We start from the raw sequence: 8,780 nt of genomic DNA on the forward strand, positions 1-8,780 counted from the left end.
AACTTTCCCCTGATGTACTCAGCCTTGATGATGACAATGCTTTTAAAGTGAAACTACTGCACTAACCAGTCCCTACCAACCACCTGCGTTATGTCTTTTCAAGATTTTGCAGAATCTAGTGTGAAGATACATGTAGATACGTAGCCATTTAGTGAATATGGGTAAATAAGCGAATAATATATATTGAATAGACAATGTTCACTGAGATAATGCTTTACCTTAATTATGATGCAATACAATAATTATTGTCACAAATACATGTATAATGAAGATCATGATGCCAGGAAAGGTGATGTTCAATTCACATAGTGACATACCCAAATATCTTAAGATTGAAACTTGTTCAAGGCATTGACCAGCTTAAGTAAGTTGAATTTACTTTCTGATGAGGTTGGAAGGTAAAATATTGAGTATTATTTAAATTTCAAGTTGACTTGTGGGCACAAAGCAAGTCCTAAATATTTGGCAGTTCAGAGTTAATGTGAATTAGAAGTTCATTTGTATAAATTATAGTGTTTTGGCGTGCTGCATTGCAGAGGTTTCCTCTCCACATTATGTATACAGTAATTTCAACAAATTGCTATTTACAGGGTGTCAAGTGGATAAAAGGGTCACAAAAATCTAAAAGTGGGAACAAAATAGCGGTATTAAATGGACATGCATCATTATAGTCACCATTGCAAGGTTCAAAATAATTGTTTTGTCAACATGAAGCACAAGCTTACAACTTACATTTTTCTCCAGCCATGAGCAAAAAAAATAGGGAAAATTTCCTGAAGAACAATCGAATTTTAAAGACACAGAAAAATAGGAAATAGCAATGGCTCGCATGCACCTTCATCAACTATCTACTGTGCAGCTTCCTACAGTTCCCCTATTATCTAACCCCTGATTTCAATCCATGGCGTTATAGTAAAACCTCCACACAAGTTGCTAGTTGAAACTAGTAATTAAAATTTAGGAACTGGTGAAGAAGAGGACGTTAATAACCCTGGCAATTCTTATAAGGTTTTTTTCTGTTGACAAGAAGGAAAGTAAAATACATTAATTTTAAAAAGAAAATTTAATAGGCTGTGCTTCCTTATGTTAGCTTGAGATTATATACAAAACGAAAGGAATAGCGAACTCATCTTACCTTAGCAGACTTTAACTGACAGGGCCGTCTCGGCTGAACTCCCACCTCAATCGATCTATGACAACATTTACTCGGAAATCTGCCTAACTCAATATTGTGCATGAAGCCGCCAACGAAAATTCGATCACACAAGAGCGAAAGACTGTTAAGAAGTTTTACCACTGAAATACCGCTATTCCGAAAGAAAAAAGGTGTACACGATGCTGTGGCTAAAAAAAATTCCTATAGCAAGTAATCGAACAAGGCATCTTTTGCCGCCATTTTGTTTGTTATTTCGCTCGCTCGTGTGTCAAAAAAGCCTGGGCACAAGCAAATTATCAACCAATCAGACAAAAGTCCCCCTTGCTAATTAGATAAGTACTTTGGTTTTGCATTACTACACTCAGTTCTCGCGCCACTTTTTCAACCAATCAGAAGTGAAACCAAAACCAATCGTAGCTTGAGCGTGCACATTTTCCCGCGCTTTGTGTCGGCCACGTGTAATTACTTCGAGTTTTGATTGGTTTACTGGATTGTCTCCGTCCTTTTTGATTAGCCAAAGGGATTACTTTGGTTTTGGTTTTACGACACTTATTTGAAAACCGCTCTAATCTAGTATAGTAAAACCAAAACCAATTACTTTAACCAATCAAAAAGGAGGGAGACAATCAAGTAAACCAATCAAAACTCGAAGTAATTACACGTAGCCGACACAAAGCGCGGGAAAATGTGCACGCGCGAGCCACGATTGGTTTTTGTTTCACTTCTGATTGGTTCAAAAAGGGGCCCTAGAACTTTGAACCAATCACTGAGTGAAGTAATGCAGAACCAAAGCAATTCGCTAATTACTTTCGACACTCAATTGAAAACTGCTCTAACCGGGGTAACTCTTATTGCAGTTCATGATCAGACAAGCGGGGTAGGAAGTAGTTCTAAACAACTGCTCTCTTCAAAATCCTACCGAGGCACAGCGATCATATTGTGCCTGGGAAAGCTCAATTAATCTAAGAAGTGATCGATTGAAATGTCAGCCGGCGGCAACTCAATCAAAATGAAACGGCCCTTGCGTGCCCTAAACAAAACTTTTCCCCGCGGAAGAGCCCTACAAGACAGGGTAACATTGTTGTTAGAATTTAAAGGCAGGACAGTACAGAGCTCCCAGGAAGCTTTCACTCTCCAGTTCGGCTTGAGTTCCTTGCATCTCTATTTCCACCCACACGAAACTGACAGCGGTACAACAGGACTGATGCATAGTTGCTATTGGCTATAAAGACTTTCCGTCAAATCATAATTAAGTAAAAGACTGAGATGAATAATTAATTCCAATAATTCTGAAACATTTCTGTTACGAAAAGTGGTAGACAAACAACAACAACGACGACGACGACAACAAGAAACCGTTGCAGACACAAAAAAGAGAAAGATCAAACTAAAATAAGTCTAATAGTATGCAATCGTGTGCGACCGAGAGCAGTTAAGGATTTAATCTCACTTGTATCACAAAATTGCCCGAGTTGCAAATTTACATTTTTTTTCCCGCGAACCGCGTCTAGACGTTTGTCTACCCAGCCAAATTTACACACAAACGTGTTAACTGAACGTCTTCCAGCCAAGCTTCATCCTTCAAACTTGGTGAATACAGTCTTCTACCTAGTATTTTAACGTTGCGATTCAGAAATTGGAAAAAATTCAATTTTGGAAGAAGTTATTTGCTATCGGATTCCCATACAAACACTGTAATTTCTGACCGCTTTGCCTACCCGTCAAGATGGCGTCGAAAACCTATTTACCGTGGAAGTCATTAGTTAGGCAATGCATTTTTTTTATAGAAGAAAGCAAAGACAATGATTTAATTATTAAAGCAGCAACTGGAAACATTTCACAAACCGTACCGGCAGTAAGAATAAATGACCAGGGAGCTCCGCTTTTAGGCTTGGCTAAATATATATATTAAACCTTTAATTGACCAAGATGGTGTTTACGAACACACACAAAAGAAAAACTTCATCTTAACCTCACGCTTGGTCAAATAACCCATATTGATTGACCTCGTTCGTTGGGGTTCGCGGCTTGCTTAGTAGTGTGACCACTTGCCTCCCAACAAGTGGTTTTGATAGATAGACCCACAAGCGCATTGAGGAACGTCACTCTCGTCACGATCCTGGGGCCGATTTTAATTCGGATTCCGATTCCAGGGGCACCCAACGAAAAATTTGTTGTAAAATGTATTATTATACCCCAGTTAATGAAAATAAATGTTATTAAGGCATTTTCAGGTGTTTTTCAGTGTTGCTGGGAAAACATTATGTGTTCCTTTTTCCCAGCAAGACACACAAGAAATTCCCTAGCCAGCTAAATAAAATTGGTTGGTTTCCCAGCCAGCTGATCAAATTTATTTCCCAGCCAGGAATTCCGCGCGCTTTCAAATCTCTCGATCCAAAACGACCGAACAAAAGCGACAAAACCGGGACAAAACAGGTTTTTTTCCGCAAGCGCAATCACTCTGACCGGCGGTCGTATGTTTGGGAGAGGGAAGGGGTTTTTTTTTTTTTTTTTTTAGTCGTCCTCAGTCTTCATAGTTTCTACAGACAGTTCGGATTGAAACGCTAGAAAAAGTCAGTAATTCCCAGGCAAAACCTCTATCAATAACAAAATTTCCCAGCCAGCTCATAGAAACACCTCTATTTTTGCCAGCCAGCAAGATTCCTCTGGGGAACAGATAATGTGAGGAACAGATTCGTTGGATGCCCCTGCGATTCTGAATCCGGTTCTTATTAGGAATCTAGTTTTCACCTGGATTCTCATGGATACGGGTTAAGAAAAGTCAACTTGCGCCACAAGTCTCTCGCCAGCTGCTTTGGTGTAAACGGACAGATCGTAGGAAGCTCGGTAAGTACATCCTACACACTAAATCCAACCCTGCCCGAAAATGAAAGATTGAGAGCATACTACAGTATCCAACGATTTACTCTGAGACAGGATATCTGGCAAAGAACAATACGCTGTTTGTTTCTCAATAGGCCTTATGCGTAATGACGTCCGACTAGCTAATTTCACCTTCAAGCCTCGTCTGCACAAAATTAGTCACATCATATGGACATAAAATGCTGCTCGCACGTGGGTTTCCTTTACACGTTTGCTCCTTCGCGATTTACTCAGGCTAAAATTTAGAAGAGGCTTCGTGGTGGACGTCATCACGCATAAAATGCTATTGAAATTCACAGGCCTCAAAGTAATCACTTTAAAATGATGGGAAAAAGAAAGAAAGAATAAAAAATAGAGAGAAATCATCTCGCAAGAAAAAAGATAAAACGCAAAACATCAAAGTGGAGGAAGGAAGAAAAGGAAGAAAAAAAGAAACTTATAATCACATTTATTGGCTTCAAAGTTATTGACATTATCTGGATCATAATGAAAATAAAAATAATAATAAATGCTTTTCTTTAAAGTGGAAGTGCACTTAACTATCAAGCTACTTTACAGGCACCCCACTTTTTAATAATCGAAAGGAAACAATTCAAACTTAAGAAGTCTCGAAATAGTTTATCCTTTTTTCAAACAAATAAGCATATTCTGTCCTTAGATACAGTTAGGGTAATCATATTAAGACGAAATTTGGCCAGGGTATTAATAACCCATCGTAGATTTCTCACATTATATTTTCCTTCAAAATAACGTTACCATGGCAACGATATTAGGCATTTCTTTCAGCCTTAAAATCAACATTTGTTGTCTTTTTACTGGGTTGCCGTATGGCAATCCCAGTCTAAAACTGGATGGCATTTGTTCGGTGTTATTTTTTTTTCTTCCGTGTCGGTAAAAGTCTTGCCTGTCACTCCCCTGGTAAGTGGTATCTTTGTGCATAGAGCCTTCTGCGCGTATTTTCTTAGGATCGAGAGGGTAGTGGAACTGCGTAGATTTCTCTGGTGGACACAGTAGAATCATTAACTTAGCCTGCAATGGCGTCGAAAGTCATGTAACGCGAATGGCGTTTTACTGGATCCTTAAACAAAATATACCCTTATCCTTGCATACGGCGAGAGCTACTGAAATTTAAATTGACCAATCAGAATTCAGCGAGCGGGAAAAACTGTGCTATCCTTGTGCTATTCGACGTCACGCCAATTGTTTACATTCGGATTGGTTAGATCGGTGGACGTTCGCTCAGCCTTCTCTTGTGACTCTCTTGACCGTCGCTTCTTTGAACACGCATTGTTCTGGCAATCAATTTGCCAATCCACTTTATCCAGTTTATCATGTGATTAAAAACCAGGATTGCCTTTGAACTTTATTCTGTGGAGGAAGAAGACGTTGCTGAGTGAACATTTTTACGACGAAATCCCTTGGTTTGTTCAGCACTTTGATGTCCGATAACTGAGCCGCTCTAATGAGTGTTGGGTCAATCGCATTTGGCCGTCTGACCATATGAAGTTTTTTCAGCTCTTGTTTGTGTCCATCATGATCGAACTTCAGGTGAAGCGCTATGCTGCTTTATGCCAACTTCGATGGCTTGTGATGAGCTTGCCTGCTGCCCAAATTGTTGTTGTATTTGGGCAAGATTGGTCTTATCGGGTTGGAACTTAATAGTGAGGGGAACAATTTTTCGTTCATCTGCTGTGCCCGGCAAACAACAAACAATCCTGTTGGGTGTTCCACGTGCTTGGCGAGTCTTGCACGACCATCATCTATCAGATCTGGAGTGGAGTTTTCTTTCAGTGATTACAACTTGCGATCGTTCTGCAAACATCCACGTAGCATGCAGCACTTTTTAGTGACTTCAGGATTCCCGGCCCGTTTTGCTGTTTCAAAGGGAGTCGTGCATTTTTGAGCAGTTTGTCTTCATTGCTTGTATTTTTTCGTTTGTTCCTGGTGGCGGTAAGTAACTTTGATGATTTGAAAGGACTTGAATCCTTAATTGCATTAGCGATTTTTTTAATTACGAAACCAACAAGTGAATGGTACACAAAATTAGGAGAAACTGTTGGTTGAATAGACAATATTTGTAGACATAATTATCTACCCAGTTTAAGTACTAAGCTCAACAAGTTGTTTGGCTCCACAAGTTTCAGTTTCAGGCCACGTACCCAAATTCACCCAGGTACTGTTGCACACTACCATAGTTCTTTGGAAATTGAATAGCTCCTTGAACACCTGGTTGCTTGAGAAGAAACTTGATGTGTTTGTTCTCTACATTGGTGAATGCAGCCACTAACTGTCCATTGTGGATAAACTCCAGACCAACTCTTTTTTCAATTTAATCTTTGTTCTTCGCAGGGCATTAACAATGGTGTCCCTTGTAAAATGTTAGTTTAAAGAGTTTGTTTAAGTTATTTCCAATTTCATAGGGCACTGTGGTTGCCAGATTCACTTTAAAACTTATCATGGAAATGTAAATCAATGCCAGTGAAAAGTCAGTCTCTTGAGTTGTTGATAGAAAATTAATTTAAAATATGCATATTGAAACATCAGTTGAGGAATATTTTTTTCCCTTTTTGTGCACCTAACATACATTGCTGCCATTTATTTATTGCTTGGTCATTCAATGTCTTAATCACATCAAATAATTTATTTTTTAGGTATTGTGTATCTTTATCTAAAAACTTAACTGGTTGCTTTTTGGAGCCCTTTTGCAGCATATTTAGATAGGCAGGAAATGTTCCACATTTTATGGTAAATAGTTCTGCATAGTTTTAAGGAATATTGCGGCCTAAGCTAATTGAATATGAGAATAAAATGTGCTGTTTGACATTTTGTGAATTTAAAGACTATTAGTATTGTTTGCGCTTGTTTTAAAAGGCTTAAGGTTGGCACTCAAAAGTGTTCCTTCAACAATCTTATTCTGTAAAGATTACCTTGGAAGAATTGGATTAATCCAAGTTTTTTCTTCTAGCCTCTTTCCCCAGTGCCCTCTGAGAATGGAGTTGATTTGGTTTTGCCCGATGTTGAAAGATGAAACAATGCCTAAACCAGCCGCAAGAAATACTTCATGGTGCTTTTTTACAAAGATGGGCATGAGGGTGCTCATAAGCATCTGAGCATTGTTTTGCATGCTAAAGTGATAATTATTATAAATAATTTGTTTATCTTAGAGAGTCTTCTTTTCCTGTTGGTCATTCAAAAATTGTTGGAATAGCTTGTTTGAGCTGTTGGATAGAGGCAGAACATTTGATGAGGGCCTCCTGGGGAGAGGAGTCCTTGTTCCCTTTAGATATTTTCTTGTGTTTCCTTGTTCCCCAAATTACTTTGAAACTTGTTCCCAGCCTTTTGATTCCTAAAATTGAAATATTGGTTTTCTTCCCTTGTTCCCTAAAATATTTTGATATTGTTCCTCTGTTCCCCAGTTCAAATAAGCCATGTTCTATTCTTCCCTCAAACCCCTGGGAGTGCCTCTTTGATGTTGATTCTCGTATTGGCCTAATAGTAATTCACTGTAGAATTGCAAGACACGGCAAGTTCTTATTTGGGAGTGAGGGAAAAGTTTTGAATAAATGTTTGCTCAATACAAGAAACAAAATTTGACTGCACCTTCTAGACCTTACTCTTTTCAGACATGAATCAGCTTGTTTGCACCTTTCTGGCGACCTGCGAGAGGGCAAGCGCTAGAAATTCTTCTTTAATGAGCCTTCCGCTGAAAAACTTTCCAAGTCTGGCTATCCGGTGTTAGAAGCCGAGGTTTTTGTGCAAAATTCATCAGCGGCTTCCTTGCAGCTTCTCAAAGGTGTTCCTTCGGGCAATGGTTAGTAAAAGTTTTGTAGTGCTTATACAAATTTTCGCTACTTCAAAAGGTATGTTTATACGAAACAAATATCAGCTTGACAATTTTTCTTTCCCGATACTCCATTTAAAATGCACGTGAGCGCTACTAATAGAGAGCCAGAAAACCATTTAAAACATTTTGTGGCAATTTTTTTGTCAACAAACTTGGGTTGTCGGCGAGCAGAATTCGAACGTAAGCTGTTGTGCTTTGGCTTTTATTTGTGCTTTTTCTAACTAATCTAAGACGAATTCAGGCTGGTATTTTCGAGTCAAGTGTAAGAAGACGGCAAAACCGTATTGATAATGTATTTATTTGAGTTAACTTCGCGAATAAAGACTTTTATCGCTTCCTTTCGACGGTGGTAGATCGACACGCACAACCGAAATGCACTGTTTCCGGTGAAAGGGCAAATGATTGACAGGATAGCACAGTTTTGACTGCCGCGCGCACTGCGGGCGCGGGTTCCGTATGCAAGGATGGAGCTCAATAATGGAAAGTCAGTTGGATAAACTACACAGGCGGTGAAAACCAACACCTGGAATCTCAAAAGCGACGAGTAATGAACTTCGACAACAATCTGTCGCCCGTCGAGCAGAAATCAAAGTGAGCTGCATTTCTAAAATAATATTTACCATGGCAAGTGTGCTGTTATGTAGAACACTGAAACCAAATGGAAAATTCTCTGGTAACTTATGGGTTCAACAAAGACAGAGAACGAATCGAACACCTTAAGTGGATCTGTGATCAACTCTGCACAGTCTTCAGGTAAAAAAAAATTGGAAAAGTGACAGCCAAGAATTATTTGAAAGAAAGCTTGTCGTCTATTTTGTGCTTCATTATTCAAGGAAAAGGTTCTTCATGGAAACGGTTTGATCCTGAAATTTTAGTTTGATGTAATATTGCGCATAT

General features: G+C 39.0%; 1 long non-coding RNA gene across 1 annotated transcript in view; it reads right to left on the minus strand.

Annotated features, from left to right (window-relative positions):
- The window catches only part of LOC138046852 (uncharacterized), a 2,644-nt gene extending 1,250 nt beyond the window's left edge, over positions 1–1,394 (minus strand). Inside the window, exons 1-2 of the long non-coding RNA XR_011131740.1 lie at positions 1,136–1,394; positions 1–1,016 (exon numbers count right to left, since the gene is read on the minus strand). The exon at positions 1–1,016 is cut by the window's left edge and continues 1,250 nt beyond it. This is a non-coding gene — a long non-coding RNA (uncharacterized lncRNA). The remainder of the gene's footprint in view (positions 1,017–1,135) is intronic.
- Between the last annotated feature and the right edge of the window lie 7,386 nt (positions 1,395–8,780).

Source organism: Montipora capricornis, chromosome 1 (genome assembly GCF_036669925.1).
Source record: "Montipora capricornis isolate CH-2021 chromosome 1, ASM3666992v2, whole genome shotgun sequence".
Classification (NCBI taxonomy): domain Eukaryota; kingdom Metazoa; phylum Cnidaria; class Anthozoa; order Scleractinia; family Acroporidae; genus Montipora; species Montipora capricornis.